Source organism: Equus caballus, chromosome 16 (genome assembly GCF_041296265.1).
Source record: "Equus caballus isolate H_3958 breed thoroughbred chromosome 16, TB-T2T, whole genome shotgun sequence".
In the NCBI taxonomy this organism is placed as follows: domain Eukaryota; kingdom Metazoa; phylum Chordata; class Mammalia; order Perissodactyla; family Equidae; genus Equus; species Equus caballus.
This window is the reverse complement of record NC_091699.1, coordinates 97,393,543-97,412,528: the sequence shown is the minus strand read 5'-3', so window position 1 is coordinate 97,412,528 and position 18,986 is coordinate 97,393,543. Positions and strand designations below refer to the sequence as shown.

Genomic DNA, 18,986 nt, shown 5'->3' with positions numbered 1-18,986 from the left:
AGAGTAATGATCACGTTAAGTACAGAGGCAATGCCAGGGATGTCATGATGCCACCTGGCTGATGGCTGTTTCTTTGACAGCACACATCCTGGTTTCAGGGAAGGACCCCAAGTGCTTCTGAGGACTGGAGAAGTACAGTTCATCAAACAGGTAGGAATGAGATATTTCACTGGTATAGTGCAATGGTATATTTATTATATTTTTTTAATTTTTAAAAATTTTAATTTTTTCCAGTTTTATGAGATATAATTGACATATAACATTGTATTAGTTTAAGGTGTATATCATAATGGTTTGATATTCGTGTATACTGTGAAATGATCAGCAGAATAAGTTTAGTTAACACCCATCACCTCACATAGTTACAATTTTTTTCCTTGTGATGAGAACTTTTATGATCTGCTCTCTCAGTAATTTCAAGTATACAATGCAGTATTGTTAACCATAGTCACCATACTGTACATTACATCCTCATGACTTATTTATCCAGTAACTGGAAGTTTACACCTTTTAACCACCTTCACTCATTTCCCCCAATGATATATTGAACTATTGAAATATTCAATGGTATAAGGCAGGATACCAGAGGCAGGCATACCAATTATTGCCACATTTACTAGACAAGTTTGCCTTGATCGCCAATTGTGTATGTGACATAATAATTAGGCTAATTCTTAAGTGCAACTTGTTAGCTAGTATTATTACCTTGCAGGTACATCTCACACACTCTTTATTCGTTTATTTATATATTCCACAAATACTCATTAGATGCTTTTAAGTGCAAAGCACTGGACCAGGCCTTCCTGAGGCTTATGACCTGGCTGATTTACTACATCTGAAATATTAAGATAATTATATAAGGCAGCTAGGCTGAGTAAGATGCATGCTAAGCTCCTTGTTCTGTGAGAGGCTTTGTGAAGAACCCTGGCTAGGAGTGGGCCAGAGAGCAGGTGAAATATCATGAGGTGGAGACGAGGAGAACAGAGTCTCCGAGAGCAGCCTCACTGCCTAAACCAAGGGGCACGGCTGGAGAACCGATGCCTGCGAAGTGCCAACGCTATGTCAAGCACTGTTATTCATTACACATAATTTAATCTCACATCACTCCTGTCTCCACTCAAAAAGCTCTTTATAGACGGTTGTTCAGCTGTTGAGTCAGAATCCTGACTCGAGTCTGTCAGAGTCCAGAGCCGACGAGCTCCGTGCCAGAAACTAAACTCACAAGAACAGAGAGTGTGCATTGAGAACTGGTGGGAGGTTAATCTGGCTAAATATGGTGAGAATAGACTGTGCCTTGTGGCATAAACTGAGGGTCTGGGTTTTACCTGGGTGGCATCCGACACTGTCTGAAAGTATTTAAGTTTTTCCATCCTTTAAAACAAATCTGACAACACGAGTCTCAGAAATAAAACTAAATAAAACCAAATAGGTTTGTTTATGTGTTAAAAAAATCCAACTAAACCCATAAAATCTGAGGGAAATCTTCTCTTAGAGGAAAATTAGAGAAAAACATTTAAATATGCACATAACAGGCAAAGCGTTAATATCTATATCATTAACAACTCAATATGAAAAAGATAACTATGGAAAATGAGCAAAGAGTGAGAATACACAGTTTAGAGAAGACACAAGTACCCACTATACATAAAAATATACTCAGCCTCAATAGTAAAAACAAAATTAAAACAGTAACGAGATCATGGTTTTTGATCCATTATATCAACAAAGATTTAAAAAAACACATGAAGCACCCCACTATCGGTAAAAGTGCCAGCAAAAGGGAGTTCTGACTCATTCACAGGAAGTATGTAAATTGGTAGAACCTTCTGGAGAGCCATTACATGATACTTAATCAAACCTTGAAGACAGGCCAATCTTTGACCTAGGAACTCCACATGCAGGAAATAATCCTTGCTATGTGGGCAAAAGTATGTTCAGGGATGTTCTTCAAAGCATTTCTTACCGTGGCAAAAAAAATCAGAAGCAGACTAAATGTCGATCGGTACAGGACTCGTTACTGAATCATGATGTGCAGTGCGACCAAAAACAATAGTGTGGATGTGTAACTATTCAGACAAAAATTCAAAATATGTTAAGTGGGGGGAAATAGCTACTTTTAAAGACATTATGCAGACATTATTGAGTTTTAAAAATGCAAACAGCTAGGGGCTGGCCCGGTGGCCCAGTGGTTAAGTTCGCGTGCTCCGCTTTGGCGGCCCAGTGTTTCGTTGGTTTGAATCCTGGGCGCGGACATGGTGCTGCTCATCAAACCACGCTGAGGCAGCATCCCACATACCACAACTAGAAGAACCCACAATGAAGAATATACAACTATGTACCGGGGGGCTTTGGGGAGAAAAAGGAAAAAAATAAAATCTTAAAAAAAAATAAAAATGCAAATAGCTATAGGTATAAACCCAATACCTAGATTTGGAATATTCAAAATGTCAGCATGGCCGCCTCTGGACAGCAGAATGAAGTGGTGTTCCAGCCATGCTCTGCTGTGAAACAACCCCCCCAACACTTAGGGGCGTAAATAGCAACGTTTTCATCTGTTGTTTCTCACCATCCTGTGGTTCTTCTGAGGGTCTCCCTGGGCTGCCCCCCATTGCTGCAGCCAGCCGTGGGGCAGGCTGGACCGCAGGACACAGCCAGCCACTCACATGCCTGACGGCCAGTTGGTGCTGACTGTTAGCTAGCTTCCTCAATTCTCCCTTTCTCAGATCTTAGACATCCTGGACAGGCTTAGCATCCCCATGATTCCTGGTACAATGAAGCGGTAAGTCAAAATGACAAAGAGCTATCTGGAAAGAATACTTGAAAAAGGGGTTTTGAGAATCGATTAGTTTTCTCTGGGAAAAAAAAAACACTTCTTAAAAGGAGACTTTCTGCAGCAATTATAATAATGATTTATAGATTATCCTGTGGTTTTAAAAACATTTTTTGAGCACTTTCCATATTCCAGACCCTCCTTGAAGTGCTTCAAGCGTATTTTCACAACAACCTATGAGGGGGGAACTACTAGCATCTCCATTCCCCAGAAGAGGAAACTACAGCAGAGAGGTTAATAATCCGTGCAATACGGCTTCAGTCTGGCTCATAACTATACACTATTGCCATGTGGTCTGTGACTCCATTATTCACTTATATTTTGTGCAAATAAAATGCAGGCACCCCAGGGTCAGACTGCTTCTCTCTCTATCTCCTGTCATGCTTCAGCAATGAATAGACTGATCAGTTGATGAAAAAGCCCAGAGTTACCATCCAGAGAGGAGGCAGAACAAGTCAACCAGCTAGGAAGAGAACCACAAAAGCCTTAGAAAGGAAGCGTTTCTGAGAAGAAAGTGAGGTCAGCTGCCCCGTTCGTCCACTGAAATTTGTTTGGCTCCTGGTTGGTGCCAGGCCCTGGGCCAGCTGTAGATCTCATGGCAAAAAAAGTCGATGTGATCTTTGCCATCCGTGGTCCGGCCAACAGTCAGGAAAGACCGTCTTTGATGGCTTGAACTCTAACAATGTCACTCACTTAGTGCTCTTCAACGAGCACGTCAGTCTGCGTGGGCCTGGATCCAACGTGCAGGCTTCCGGGGCACGCCGTCAGTGTGGAAACCGAGCACAGCACTTAGCTGCAAGTGTGGGCGTCTTGATAGTAAAAGGGAGGAGAAAAACAGGGCAGCCGCTGGCGGGAAAGGGAGAAATTAGCAGCTTTACTTCAAGACCAGGGACACTTGGCGGGCGGTCAGGAGCTGGGGTTCGGTTGGTGGCTGCCACCTCCTTACGGTGGGAAGGAGGACAAGTCGCTTAGTCTCTGAGAACAGTTTCCTCAGCTGCAAAATGAAGCTGTTGGTCCCCCTCAGCACAGGTTGGGAAGCACTGGGACAGACTGGAACAGTCTGGATGGTGCTGGTGTAATGGTGGGGGGGGGGGGGGTGCAACACGGAAGTGGGGAGCCGGGAGACCTGGACAGAAAATTGTACAAAAACTGGTTTCTAATTAACTTCCCCTTTATCTGGAACAGCAAATAATTAGGATAAAATTCTGCTATTTCCAACTCTAGGGTAAAGAAAAAAGACCTTTTAATGAGAGAAGGTTCGAACTTGCTGAAAACGGCTCAGAGGCCTCTTCCTGAGGGACCCAAGGCGACGGTAGGAAGACTCGGAGGACGGGGCTCCCTCCTTGCGGGCAGCATCAGTCTGCTAATCCGAAGCTTCTGAGAATATTCCCATCTGACTCATGGGCCCGCGGGGCACCAGGTTTTGAGGGGAAGTTCTCCGATTAACCAGAGTGATTAAGATCCAGGTAAACCTCGAGGTCAGGGCGGAGTGCAACAGCCGAGCTGGCCAGGCCCAGGCCCCACTCTCGCTGCTGTTCTTGAACTGTGGGGATGGGACAGCCGTTGAGCCCCTGCTTTCCTCGGTGGCTTCTCGTCTGCGGTGCCTGCACGGCTTGGACGCGCCCTTGATCTCTTCAAACAGTCCAGCAGTTTCCTCGATGGTTTGGCTTTTTTTTGGCTGGTAAAAATTGGGATTGTACAGAAGTACAAAATACCTCCTGCTCTTGTCTCTAGTTTCCTCCACTGTTAACAGTCTGTTGTATTCCGTAGATTTTCAGATTTGTGGTGGGACATGAACAAGCGTGGGTGTGTATCCCCATATACACAGACACGTGAGGGCACACTATATCCTGTAATGGCATTCTGTCCTCACACTTGGATATCTGTCCATTTCAACGCTCAGAGAACCACCATGTACTTTTTGTTTTTCTAACGAGGAAGATTGTCCCTGAGCTAACATCTGTACCAATCTTGCTCTATTTTGTATGTGGGATGCCACCGTAGCACGGCTGATAAGTGATGTGTAGGTCCATGTCCAGGATCCAAACCCACAAATCCTGGGCCACTGAAGTGGAGCAAGAGAACCTAACCACTACGCCACAAGGCTGGCCCCATGCACGGTCTGCTTTTCAATGTCTGCAAAGCATTAGGTAGGATGAATAGAATTGACATTTTTTTAAGTCAGAAGCAGCCAAATACCAACAATTTCATATGGTTCCACCCAATATTATGTAAATTATTAGCAAATTTCCTGTTGATAAACATTTAAATTATTTCTTTGTAAGATCTGAGCACCAATAAGAACAAAAGTTTCCTTCCAGCTCTAAATTTCCATAATTCTTTGCTTTGTCCCCATTTCTCGATGCCTGGGACAGTGAGAGGGTAAAAGAGAACATTTTACAGCACAAAGATGCAGGTATGGTCTAATTCCATTACGTGGAATCTGGAATCCACTCTTAACACAATCTTCATGATGTAATGTGGGGACCGTGCTGTGAGCAGAGTTCTGCTCCTTTTTGGAGAAATGGGTTGAGGGTACCGTCATTGCTACCACGAGTCTCCTTTAGGGGTAGTTTCACAGTGTCTATTTCCCTCTTTTCTGCCCTTTCCTGGATCCCGCTTTTTCTCTGGATTATCAAGACGGTATGCAGAATCTCAACACTTGTTTCACGAAGCCTGTTAAGTAATTTGAACAAAGGTATCTGAATAGGACACACTGTTCCTCTTGTTGGTGTTTACAAAAGAACTCGAGATTAAAAAATTCTGTCGTGTGCACTTGATTTTCCAGGTAAAACTGTATCAGGAATCATGTGGGGACACTTAAACTGATTGAGACTTTTCAAGTTTTCTCCTGCCCCAATTTGTCTGGAAGAAATCCAGTCTGCGCTATCTCAAAAATTCAGCGGGGAAAACAGCTGACATAGATTGTGCTGGTGATTACTAAATTCTGTGTTTACCTAGACATTCTGGCATTTGGCTCAAAAGACAAGTCTTTTTAGAAGTGTTCCTTAAACTCACTTTTGCCACAGATTTTAAACTGGAAGAAGAAATGGTAGCAGGGTGAAACTCTGTAAACCATACCCGACTGGGCTCATTACCAAGCTCCTCTCACCACGCGGTACCAGCAGAATTTGAAAAATGCCTTCCAGAGTTGAGACCTGCCACCTAGCAACCACTTTGAAATGCTTCCTGCGCTGGCCCAGGATGCTCAGAATACCCCTTTTGGAATTGGTGGGGTGTTTTGCTGTGCATGGGCCACCGTCATTGAAAGGAGGACTAGAACTTTGTTTTCTGGGCAAAGACATGCAGATTAGAAGGATTGTTTAACTAAACTGTTCAGCTTGTTTTGGAATACGGTTGGCCTATTAAATACAGATTAAAGATTGCATCAGACATACTATACTAAAAATTTATTTGTTGTTTATCTGAAATTCACATTTAATTGGGCATCCTGTATTTTTATTTGTTAAATCTGGCAACCCTATTTTGGAGAGACTTTTGTAGTGCAAACCAGAGGAATATTTATAAGATATGCATCACACATATTAACTTGACCCACCCCCCCCCCCCAAAGCTGCTGATTATATGGATCTAAAACACCTTTCCCGGGGCACTGCTATTGGTCCTACAAGGGAGCCTGAGCATGGGGACCACAGCTGCAGGTAGGGCAGGCGCTCACAGAAGGGGACGAGAAACCACCCCAGGGTTGCACCCGGGAAAGCTAACTAGCTGACGGGCAAAGCAAGGGTCTGAGCGTGCAGGGGCCACACGCTGCCCAGATATCTGAGAGGAAGTGGAAGTGGGCTGACATCAACAGTCATTTTACGTTTAAGGGGGGCAGTGTGAAGCCCTCTACACAAATGTGCACTGCAAAGGTTGGACTGAAGTGGAAGGGGAGGAGCGTGGGACCCACGAAAGGGCACCACGGCCCCATGCAGCAGCCAACAATCCTGGGCCGCCTGCACCAGCCTGAAGAGCCCGCCCGCAGCCCTTCCCGCTTCACCTGCCCGGTTCTGAGCTTGGGAGAGGCTGCCACTTGGTCTTCAATCCGATCACAGCCCCTCATTCCCAGTCTGCAGCCCCTGCTTGTTAACCTAACCCAGCAGCACAAAATACCTAAAACATAGAATGCACACGTAATCCTCTGTGTTCGCAGCACATGATGACACATCTGGAGGACACACGAGACCCTCTCACTGTGGCCACACGGGCAGAGTACTAGAGGGGGCGGGCCCCGAGGGCAGGGAGGCGCACCCGTACCCACTGATTTATTTTACTACGTGTGTGTGTTACTGACTCGAAATAAAAATGTAAATATAGTGAGTATGGAGAATCTGACTCATCTTTAAACTGCCTGTGTCTTTGGTTCAAGGTGGCTCATTACAATAAGGTGCTTTAAATACACTTCTTTATAGGGTTTCGTATAATCCGCATCCAGCTGAGAGGACCAGGATCTGACATTTCAGCATACTTTCTAGAAAATTTGCTGCCAAAATCAGTGACAAATCCATAGCAATCCTTGGCAAAAAGGTTTTGCTTATCTTCTTAAATGTTTGCTCTGAGCTCTGTGCCATGTTGTTTTTCTATATAGGTATGCGAAAGCTCAAAATGAAAGTCTGATAGAAGCTAAACAAGAGCCTTTTAGATCCCTTTTTAAAATAAGAGCAATATTGGATCCCACCTTATAAATTCCATCGGGCAGGAGACTTGCCTCCTTTGTTCAGTGATGGATCCTCAGGACCCACAGAAGTTCTGGGCACATTTTCGGTGAGGAATAAAAGTCTGTTGAATGAAGGAATATGTGATCATTATAAAGACTCAAACATCACAGAAAAAGAAGGGATGGAATGTGTAATCCTCTCTAATCTCTTTCCTCCCAATCACTTATTTTAGTCTCTCAAAATGAAAGAACAAATTGTCTATTTCTTGAGGAGTAAAAGTTTCATTACAAATATATTTTTTAAAGATAATTAATTAAAAGATACCATAAAGAATGAAAATACGAGGAACAGAATGTGACACACACAACACAAAGGACTAGTCTGTAAAACGTGTAAAGAACCCCTTCCAATCAATTAGAAAAACTGCCAAAATACTTGAACACTCACTTCACATGAGAGTAACTCCTAATGGCCAGAGTCATAGGAAAGAGCTCTGTCCTTCCGTCGTGAGAGAAACAACCATTAAAACCACCGTCAACACATTGGCGAAACTGCTGAAGTCCCATGGTGCCGTGTGTGGTGAGGATCCTGAGCCACAGGCTCTCATGGGTCGTCTGCGAGCGAGTAAATTGCTCGTTCCAGGGTAGACACCTCCTTGGCATTATCTTCTAAAGCTGAATACACGGCAATTCCACCCCCAGGTACCCCACAGAAATTCACTCACACAGCAGCAATGTTAGTAACATGCTGAAACGGGAAACTACTCACTGAGCCACCCACAGAGGAATGGATTTAAAAACGTGCCCTGGCGTATTCGCACCATGGAATTCTACACAGCAATGAAAACACGCAGACGCATCTCCAGGCGACGACACGGATAAACCTCACCAACACGCAGCTGTCGCAGAGTTTTGTGATGGTTTCCCCAGGAGATCAGCAGCCATTTCAGTGGTCAGACTCTTCTAGCAATTCAGAGATATCCCAGCGCTGGAGAGTTCCCATCCAGACAGCCAGCTCCGCCTGAGGGCCCCGGTGTCACGGGGACCCACGGGGAGAGGTACATAGTCACTAAAGGGGTTTGGGGGTGAAGGGTGGACTGCGAAGCCAGGGACACATTCAGAGGGCTTTCTGCCCTAGAGGTCAGAGGGCAAGTCTGGGGCTGGGTCTCCCAGAAGCTCTATGGGGCCTGTGCGCCGGGCTTGCCAGCCTGGCTGTGGGTCAAGAGAGCTGGTTCTTCTGCAGCGGGGGCTTCTTATCACCTAGGTAGGAAGGGGCTGCAGAAACCCTCGATCCCCCAGACCAAGGACTCCACGAGGCACGGGCTCCTTGTCTCTGGCCTGGGGTCCTCGCTCTGCTACTACGGCTGCGCCTGCCCCAGCGTCTGCGCCAGTGTTCCCGGACTTGTGTTCGCCTCAAGCGGAGCACTTCAGCCAGCGGCTCCCTTCCTTTACAAGCTGGCTCTCGCATCTTCTCAGCGTTTCTCTGATCCTGTCGCTGCCTCCTATTACAGATGGTGTGCAGCCAGCCCTGCCTTCTTTTAGGAACAGCTGTGTGGTCCTGCCCCTCTCTGGCCTTCAGTTTCTACATCTGTGAAACCAGCTCCTCCTCGCAGAGCCAGGAGTCCCCGAGGCACTTTCATCCTTCACTTCTGTTCTTTCTGCCTCTGGTTATCGGTTTGTTCTGAAAAATCAGCATGAGTTGGTTGTACAAACATGAACAAATGTGAATTTGGGGGGTTTATATGAGTGGGGTGGAGATGGAGCTTGTGGTTGTGAAAAGACCATCAAACCTGAGCTCCACCATTTCTAGGTGAGTCTCTGAGCAAGTCCCTAAATCTCCTTAAATTTTATTCCCATATCTAATAATACTCGCCCTGATGATCACCCAGATTGGGTGTGACGTGGAATTAGAGAGTGCTAGTGAAAAACACCCTTTGAAGTCTATACAAAACAAAGGCGGACACTGTATTGTCGGTTCCCAGGGGCAGGATTCTCAAAGTCAGTAAGAACCACCCTCAGAGCACTCAAGGGCGGCTCCCGCCCAGGCCGCCTGCCCTCTGGTCCTCAGAAGATTCCATTCTGTGGTCTACAGCAGGGCCCGTGGATTGCAGTTTATAAAGCATCCAGGTGACTTTGATGCAGGTTGCCTTCTCACTTTGAGAAGATGTTGGGTTCACTTTGAGCAATATTAACTGTTTCATATACAGATATTGTTCGTTCAAAGAAATTCTTAGTACTTCCAGGTGAACAGAGGGGTAATAATTTTGAGTGTCAAGTTAGGGATGCTGGAGGAGTTCTCTGGGAAGACTGGAGAGCCCTCTTGAGCTTGATAAATAGAATTTAAGTAAGAAAAAGAGGAGATTTTCCTGGTCAAAGTTCTACATGCGTATGTGTGTGTATGTAACATGTACGTATCTCAGGAACTAATTGCTCATATTCTTTGTGCATTTTTATGTTGGGTGGTTGGTCCTTTTCTTACTGAATACTAGCTCTTTGCATATCTAGAAAAATGGCCCTTTGCTATTAAATATTTTGCAAATATTTTTCCACTTTGTTGTCTTTTTGACTATGTCCTCATTGCCATATAGATCAAAATAAAATGTTTCAGTATTTTCTTTTATGTCCAACTAGGAAAGGCCTATCCTTTTCTATGATTATAGGACAATTACCCGTGTTTTCTTCTGGGACACTTAGGTCCGAGGGCATGTCCTGTGGTAGGTGTTTGGCACTAGTAACAGGGCCCTCAGCAAACGTCGCTTCTTTCCCTCCTTCCTGTTACCGTGTGTAACTCACGGAACCGGTTGCTTTACTTAGGTGAACTCTGTCGTCTTCCCACCTCACCAGGAATTACCGTCTGTGCCTCACTACGAGTCCCGGGGAAGTCTTCAAACAAGGAGGACGCTTTTCCTCTTTCTCCATCCCCTGAAACGGTTTAAATAGCACAAGACTTTCCTGTTTTCCGAAAGCTGGAGAAGTGAACAGTGAAACTGCCTGAACCGGGCGTTTTTGGAGGGTAGCCCTTTATCTTCCTTTCAGGATTATGCATCATTTGGGTTTTACGGCGTTTCTTGAGTCAGATTTTGCTTTTGTTTTTCGCTAGATTCTTAGACTTCTCTTCACTGTGCCTAAGGTTGGGTGTTCCCTGTCCCATTGTTAATATTCTGCATTCGTGCACTAGTCCCGATTTCAACTGCCATATGATCCCATCTATTTAAATCTGCATTGTTTCCCAAATGCTTCCCGATTTATTTATCAAGTCTACTGACCTTTTTTCTAATTGATTAATTTCTGCTATTATCTTCAATAAAATCTTCTTTTTCCTTCTTTGGTTTTTTTGTTTCATTCTTTTTCTAATTTCTTGAATTGAATGATGTGTTCACACATTGTATCAGTTTGGATCCTGTCAGGAGAGAGAAACCACATAATAATTTGAACAGGGAAAGTTTAATATAAAAGATTATTAACCACAACAAAGGATTAAAGTAACCAGGGATTGTCTAGTCAGAAGTAAAGAGAACTCTGAAGAACGCGGGTGTGGCAGAGCACCCTCGGAGTTGAGCTGGAGCACCCAAGCAAGAACCCTCGGGGGTGGGGGTGGGGGGTGCTTGCTGAGATGCTGAGGTCCTGATCTTGTTGAAGAGCCAGCTGCCTGGCTCGCTGGACCGCCGAGCAGTCACCGTACCGCCGGGCCGCCGAGCAGTCACCGTGCCGCCGGGCCGCCGAGCAGTCACCGTGCCGCCGGGCCGCCGAGTAGTCACCGTACCGCTGTGCCGGTGACACCTGGTGGAGATCCGCCCTGTAGTGTGCCAGGGAAAGCTGTTCACAGGGAGCGGCCCTACCAGAGGAATTTGACTGCAAAACTGCCCTAGGGCAAGCGTCTGAGGGCTGCTGTCTGCTGCACACTGCAGGAGGTGGAAGAGCTCTCTGCAAACTGACAAGGCGGGTGCACGGGGCAGGGGCGCTGCATGCTGCTGTGCACTGCAGGAGCTGAGCCCTGGAGAAGGTGCAAGCTGCTGGTGGTGCTGAACCAGCCGTCCACTGACGCTGCAGAGCCTGCCAGCCCGACCCCCTGAGCAGCAAGCTACCCCCTCCCTGCGCCTCTCTCTGCAGCCTGCATGCAGCTCAGGGCCGGCCAGTAAACAGACAAGGTCTAAAGGGCCCAGGTCCATTCTCCCAGAGCAGCCGAAAAGGGTGGATTTGGAGAGAAGAGGCGATCAACAGGTAACCGCAACAGGTGTTCTTGGATTCTTGTCGAATAAGGAAAGCATTTAAAGAGGTACATTTTGTTCCAAGTACAGCTGGATGCACTTCTCACACATTTGGACTTTGTGTTCTCAGGTTCACGTGTTACTGCTGTTTTCAGATTACTCGGTGATCAGTGGGAGGTGTTTCACTTTCTGTGACTTGATAGTTACTTACGTTCTATTTTTAGTTAATAGATGGACTTTTCTCTCTTGTTTATTTATGTTTTCGTCCTGTACAAATATTTATTTCTATTATATTGCAGTCAAAGAATCTGCCTTTACTAGTTGTACTATTTGGTTTTCTTTACAAGATTTTGTAAATGCTTCATGGATTTTTGAAAAGAATGTATAATGTCTATGTGGTAAACAGCTCAATACGTACACTAATTAAGCTTTTAAATTATATAATGTATATTTTATTTGTTAGCTTGGTCTGTAGAAAGTTGAGAGAGATTAAGGCTGTGATTTTTTTCAATTTGTTACAACTTCTCACAAATTTTATTTTGCATATTTTTATATTATTTGGTACGTAAACATTCATTAATGGAGTTTGGAATTTTTACCATAGTATATTTGCCTAGATGCCTGGCACATAGTAGATATTTAATAAACACATATTAAATAATGGCCTTAATTTTTTTTAATTAAACAGTTTAAATTATTTTTGAATGCTATTAGCATCATCATGTCATTTATATTATTTGAAATACACTTTAAAATATATTAGCCGGGGGGCAGCTGGTGGCGCAGTGGTTAAGTGCCCACGTTCCATTCGGCAGCCTGGGGTTCGCCGGTTCAGATCCCAGGTGTGGACGTGGCACCCTTGTCAAGCCATGCTGTGGCAGGCGTCCCACATATAAAGTGGAGGAAGATGGGCACGGATGTTAGCTCAGGGCCACTCTTCCTCAGCAAAAAGAGGAGGATCGGCAGCAGATGTTAGCTCAGGACTAATCTTCCTCAAAAATAAATAAATAATAAATAAATAAATGAATAATATATATATATATATATTAGCCAGAAGAAAGTATATGGAAGGGATGACACAAGATTGCCAAAAAATGTTAAGTACTGAAGTTGGGTGATGATACACGAGACTCAATAACATCACTCTCCTTTTTGTTGTTGTTTATGCTTATTTCCCATAGCAAAAATTTTAAAAGTACGTATATCTAATTACTTATTAATTCTCCCCCTTGTAGAATAAACAAGTTCTTTCTTCTAATAGTTTCAGGTTTGTTTGGGTTGTTCTGAGTCAGAGGATCCTTCCTAGAAATGTGAGACTTGGGCTACATTTATCATGTAAACTGACACCCAATATTCTCCAATATTCTCCACTGTGTCTCCCTTGAAATATTGATTTACAGGTTTTTGTTGCTCTTGTTAAACGTCCTTGAATGTTTGAATGCATAACCTTTAAAGAGCACTTACAATGTATCCGTCGGTGCTGTGAAGGCCACCCAGGGGTTCATGCCTTTGTTCTTTACAAATCTGGGACTGACTCAAGCACTGGTATTCACTGTCACTGTGAAGATGAAGAAAATCTTGGCACTGAGAGGCTGCATTGTCTAAATTCACAGTCTTGTTATGAGCAGAGCGGGGATTGGAACCGGGCTGGGCCAGTAATAAAGACAGTGCATTTAACTACAGGGCTACGCTTACTAGTCAGCTGTGTGCTTCAAATAATCCACATCCATTATTAGACTTATTTTCTTACCTTGTCATTTTACTTCAGATCAGGTTATTGCTATTTGCGATTATCGTCATATTATTTTCACGTTCATGTGCTCTCTTTGAAGAACTGCTTGCATAATTTTGCGATGTTTGTGTACCGTTGATGACTGTTTAGACATGGCTCCTGAGTCCTGGCGTGGAGGGCGTCCGAGTCCAGAGCTGCCCAGCTGGCTGCACGGGGGCTGCGTGCGGTGCTCAGCTCTGCCACAGCAGTTCCAGTCCTCCGAGCACATGTGGCAAGGAGCTCTGGGTGGCCTCCGGTCGACAGCACGCGGGGAACCGAGGCGCTCACTCCAACGGCCCACAGTGATCTGAGTCCTGCCTCAGTCTCTCGAGGGGGCTCGGAAGTGGATCCACACGCAGTCGAGCCTTAGGACGACCACAGGCCAGGCTGACGCCTTGATGGCAGCCGGGTGAGAGGTCGCGAGAACCAGCTGGGCTGTGCCCTTCAGAAACTGAGAGAGAATTAAAGCTGCTTTAAATCACCAAGTTTAAATTCGTTATACAGCAATAGAAAACTAATACAGTACCCAATATACTTCCAATAGATTCATTTTCTGTTTAAATCTGCCTGAGTTAAATTAACCTGACAATTTTTGTTCTTCCTAACTTAACCTTGCCTGATGCAAATGCTTACTGTGTGCTCTTCAGTAGTATCTCAGCCTCATGTACATATTTTGTGTGTGTGTGAGGAAGATTGTGGCTGAGCTAACATCTGAGCCCATCTTTCCTCTATTTTATGTGGGATGCTGCCACAGCGTGGCTTGATGAGCCATGTGTAGCTCCGTGCCCGGGATTGGAACCTGCGAACCCTGGGCCACTGAAGCAGAGCATGTGGATTTAACCACTTCGCCACTGGGCCAGCCCCTCATTTTTTTCTTTTTCACTTGGCTGATTACAGTATTCATCTGAGTATTTTTTCAGAAACTGTATATGGTTTACTGATTCTGTACTTCTCTTGCACAAGAATTTTCTAATGTAATTCAAAGTAAGAAATGCATCACCCAGTGGCACATACACACACCAAATTTACTTACCTTGAACAATGCTAGATTCTTTTATATTGCTATTCTATTCTGTTCTATTTACCTTAAAAATTATGCTGGTTACAATCTACTAAACTAACTTCATGACTGACTAACCAGTCGGTGTTTGGAAAACATGACTGTAAACTATGCTTCTTTTTTCTTTTTCTTTTCTTTTGTCTTTTTAGCATTTTGAGTTGTGCAAAACACACCTGAGGCCAATCTATTGTCTTTTCTTTTAGTGAAGTAACCTGTTGTTTTCCACCTGAGTGCTCTCGGAAATTTTTTCCTTTATCTTTGAAAGTAATTTAATTTTCCAAATCTTCGGTGTGTCTTTTAAGTTTCAAGAGTGACGTGTTTTCTGAGTTCAGGGATATTTTCTTCTACTTATTCAATTATAAATCCAAGTTTCCTACTTTTTTTCAAAGCTTCAGGTCTCTAAGGTCTGGGAGAGTTTCTTGAATAACCTTCTAAATCACTGATTATGTTTTCTGCAATATCTAATAGATTTTTCATTGCTGACTGTGTGTTTTAAAATTGGATGGTTGTTTTTGAATCTATACAAGTTTTTCTGCCATCTGCTTGTACCCATACATATTTGCAAAACACATATCTGATAAAGGCCTTTTTTTTTTTTAACTTTTACTTTTTTCCTTTTTCTCCCCAAAGCCCCCTAGCACATAGTTGTATATTCTTCGTTGTGGGTCCTTCTAGTTGTGGCATGTAGGATGCTGCCTCAGCGTGGTCTGATGAGCAGTGCCATGTCCACGCCCAGGATTTGAACCAACGAAACACTGGGCCGCCTGCAGCGGAGCACGTGAACTTAACCACTTGGCCACGGGGCCAGCCCCTCTGATAAAGGACTTTTATCTAGAACACAGAAATTACTTATATGTAGAGATACTCAGTACAAACATGAGCAAGTGATATGAACAGACCCCTAACCAGAAAAGATGTGCAGATGGCAAATATGCACATAAAAAGATGTTCTACACCATTAATCATTAGGGAGTGCAAATTAAAACCACAATGAGATACCACGACACACCTACTAGAATGGCTAAAATCAAAAAGACTGACAATACCAAGTGCTGACAAGGTTTAGAGCAACTGAAACCTTCATAAATTACTGATGGAAATCAGTTTGGCAGTTTCTTATAAAGTTAAAAACACACTTAGCATATGACCTGGCAATATTCCTAAATATTTAACCAAGAGGAATAGAAACATACTTTCCTGCCAAGACCTGTATGTGAATGTTTATAGTAGCTTTATTCATAATAGCCCCAAACTGCAAAGAACCCAAATTTCCATCAACCAGTGAATGAATAAACGAATTGTAGTGCAAATTACTTATCCATGCAACACCGTGGGTGAACCTCAAAATCATTATATTAAGTGAAAGAAGCCAAATGCAAAAGGATACATACCGTAGAAAGGCAAATCTTCAGTGATAGGTAAAAGATCAGCAGTCTCCGAGATCTTCGTGTGGGGCAGGGGGCTGACTACACAGGAGCTGGTGGGAGCTCTCTGGGGTGACAGAAGTGTTTGAAATCTTGATTGTGGTGGGTTACATGACTGTATTCATTTGTCAAAACTCACAGAGACTGCACACAGAAAAAGGGTGAATTGTGCTCTGTGTAAATTATACGTCAATAAACCTGACTTTAAAAACAGATAAAGAGAATTTGGTAGTTGGTTTTCCATCTGTTAAAACTTTTCCTGACCTCAGACTGTACTCATTTAATAGCGACAATGTTCTTTTGATCTTACAGAGACTATGAATTAGGGTTTTTAAAAAAATTTTGGTTTCTTGGAATAAGTCTGCTTCCTAGGGAATATTTATTATGATTCCTAGAAAAATTCCTTTCCTTTCGACCTTTGAGCCCTTTATTTGACTGTTGATCTTTTCTACTAACACTTACAGAGTCCAGGATTAGAATTTGCCAATTAAAAAAATATTTGTCTTATTAAATCCTTTAGTCCATAGTAAAGAAGAAAGGGGAATTTTCCATATTCTGCAGTTTTATGCTCTGGATTAGGTATTCAGTTGACTCTGCAGCTGGACCTTCTGGGAAGCGGCTCTCGACTGAGGAGTTACTTCTCAGCCACAATTTACAGCATTTTTGCCATGTGGAGTCCAGGTCAGTATCGGGTGAGCTGTATTGTTACCATACTGAATGCACAAGCAACGTGGGAGGGCAAGTCCACAACCAGGCCTTAAGACAAAGATCTCAGACTAACAAGTCTGCAGAGGCCAAAAGGTAACCCACCTGTGCAGAACAGTCCGGAGAGGCCCGTGGAACACAACCCGGGGGACGCACGCCTCGTCTGAAGGGGCAGCTGCTGCGCGGCTCTAGTCTATCGTTGCCACGTGGGGATGCGGGCTCAGCGCTGCCAGAGAGCTTCCGATTCCAAGGAAGGCAGAAATCCAGATCTTTTATGCAAAATCTCCCAACCTTTTAAATGTTGGCAACTAATCTGAAATTTTTTAAGTATTTTGTGGACCGACAATGTGTGGTCCTAACCAAACCCGTCTGCGGCCGACCAGTTTGTGACCTCTGCACTGAGAGTTGTTTCAGAGGAGCCCAGACACTCAGAGCGGGCGGAGGCAGATCGAGGTCCAGGCACTCACAGCCTGGATTAATTGTGTGTCAAGCTGAAGAGCTCCCTTGTCCAGACAGTGGTTATTTGGGACACACAGAGACGCTTTTTTAAGGCATTGCCTGATCTTTGGGATTGCATCCTCCGCTTCTCTCCTGCCCCTCCCCCGAGGTGTAAGAACCGTGTGGTCTGCGTGGGACTGACCCCCACACACACTTCTGGCACACTATCCCCCTTGCACACGTCAACAGGCAGTAACCCACGCCCCAGCCAATCAGCAAACATTTCCTACACACGCAGATCAGACCACAGGGACTTTACTGCGTGAGGTTTACAGACTTTAGACGAGGAAATGAAGCCCCAGAGAGTGAGAGGATTTTGTGGAGCATGCGTAGCTGTCTAGAGGAAGAACGGAGACCTTGAGGGGTCTCCTCACTCTGCCCTCTTCATTTAAATTTCTTCTGTTACCTTTAGAAACAAACAACCGTCCTGTGGTATTTTGCACTGATCGTTGTCTTGCAGCTACTGTTATTTATGTACTTTTGTAACGCCACCTAATTCCTGCCCTGTTACCATATGATAACATTTCAGTACTGCAGGCCTCCTGCCTTTAAACTCACCATCTATGTTCTTAATACCACTCATTTTATAGCTGTGTCTTTCAAGATTCAAAAAAAAAAAAAATTAAACTTGCCTTAGCCAAAAAAATTTTTTTAAACCCAGAAGTCCACTGGTGGCACTGACTTGAGGCACTGCGGGATGCAGAGCGATGCCGTTTGTCTCCTGGTCTCTGCTTCTCTGGCCACTTTCTCTTCTGGAGCTGACGCCACCCCTCTGCAGCCGGGAGGTGGCTGCTGGCAGCACCAGGCTCCTAGTCAAAAGTTAGTAACCACGGGCAGAGATGCTCTTTGTCTCAAAGTCTGTGTGTCAGTCTTGGGAGAGACTCTGATTGGCCCGTCTTTGTCCCATGTCTGTCCCTTGGGCAATTTCTGTGTCCAGAAAAATGTGGTACTATTATGGGTCCAGGTTGGATCTTGTTTCCACCCCTGCCAGGGGAAGGATGAGTTACTGGGATGGAAGCCCTCATGAGGACATGGAGTTGAGAGGGTGTTCCCTAAAAGAAAGGAGTGGGAAAGGAGGAGGATGCTGTTAAAAGACGAATGGGGATGGGCCAGAGCACAGAGTACAGATAATAGTTATCAGAGCCCACTAAAGCGATTCAGCAACCAATGTTCTCGCACCCCAGCATGATTATGTTTGGGAAATAGCATAGGGTCCTGTCAGGTCCTATGCATTCAGGAGATGGGCTTGGCAAGGTGTGGGGGAGTGCACCCAGTGATGGCAGGACTGGTTATGGAGGCAAGGAAACCGAGAGAACACTGCGAAGACAAGGTTCCGTCTAGGACGGGAGGGAGCAGGTGAGGAGAGGTGGGGAGGAGTTGGGAAAGCTTCCACGGATTTTGCGCAAATCCAACTTGGTTGGTCTCACCACACAGCAGCACTTGCCCTACAAATGGGCTTTTAAGTTATTAGAAAGCTCCTGACAAATAACACCTGATTTTTACAGATGCCAGACAGAGCAAGTGCTAGGAGAAAGCATGAGTCAGTCTAAACTTTCTGATGTTTACAACGCAAACACCCTTTGACTTCACTGCTCTCCTTCTCAGAACTTTTCCTATGGAAATATTCGTAGTGGAGATTGTGCTTCAAACTGTTAATTGCTGTCATAAATGGCAAAAAGATGGAAACAACCGAAACGTCTCACAATGTAAGATTGGGTAAGCAAGGAAATCATTACGAATATAAACAAAAGCATACATTGCACCATTTAAATTCTGTTGCAAAAGAGCATTTAAGCAAATGGACATCTGTTCAGAATATAATGTTACGTG

General features: G+C 44.4%; 1 long non-coding RNA gene across 4 annotated transcripts; it reads right to left on the bottom strand.

Annotated features, from left to right (window-relative positions):
* Nucleotides 1-175: 175 nt before the first annotated feature.
* On the bottom strand, nucleotides 176-17,314 carry LOC138918290 (uncharacterized). 4 transcript variants are annotated; one of them, XR_011427440.1, is made up of 6 exons: nucleotides 16,764-17,125; nucleotides 15,921-16,020; nucleotides 13,449-13,920; nucleotides 10,757-10,890; nucleotides 7,512-7,612; nucleotides 176-5,506 (listed from the first exon to the last, which is right to left on the bottom strand). It is a non-coding gene; the product is annotated as an uncharacterized lncRNA (long non-coding RNA). The 4 variants fall into 4 exon arrangements; XR_011427438.1 differs by lacking the exon at nucleotides 16,764-17,125 and having other exon boundaries at nucleotides 15,921-16,235; XR_011427437.1 differs by lacking the exon at nucleotides 176-5,506 and having other exon boundaries at nucleotides 6,225-7,612; nucleotides 15,921-16,097; nucleotides 16,764-17,240.
* Between the last annotated feature and the right edge of the window lie 1,672 nt (nucleotides 17,315-18,986).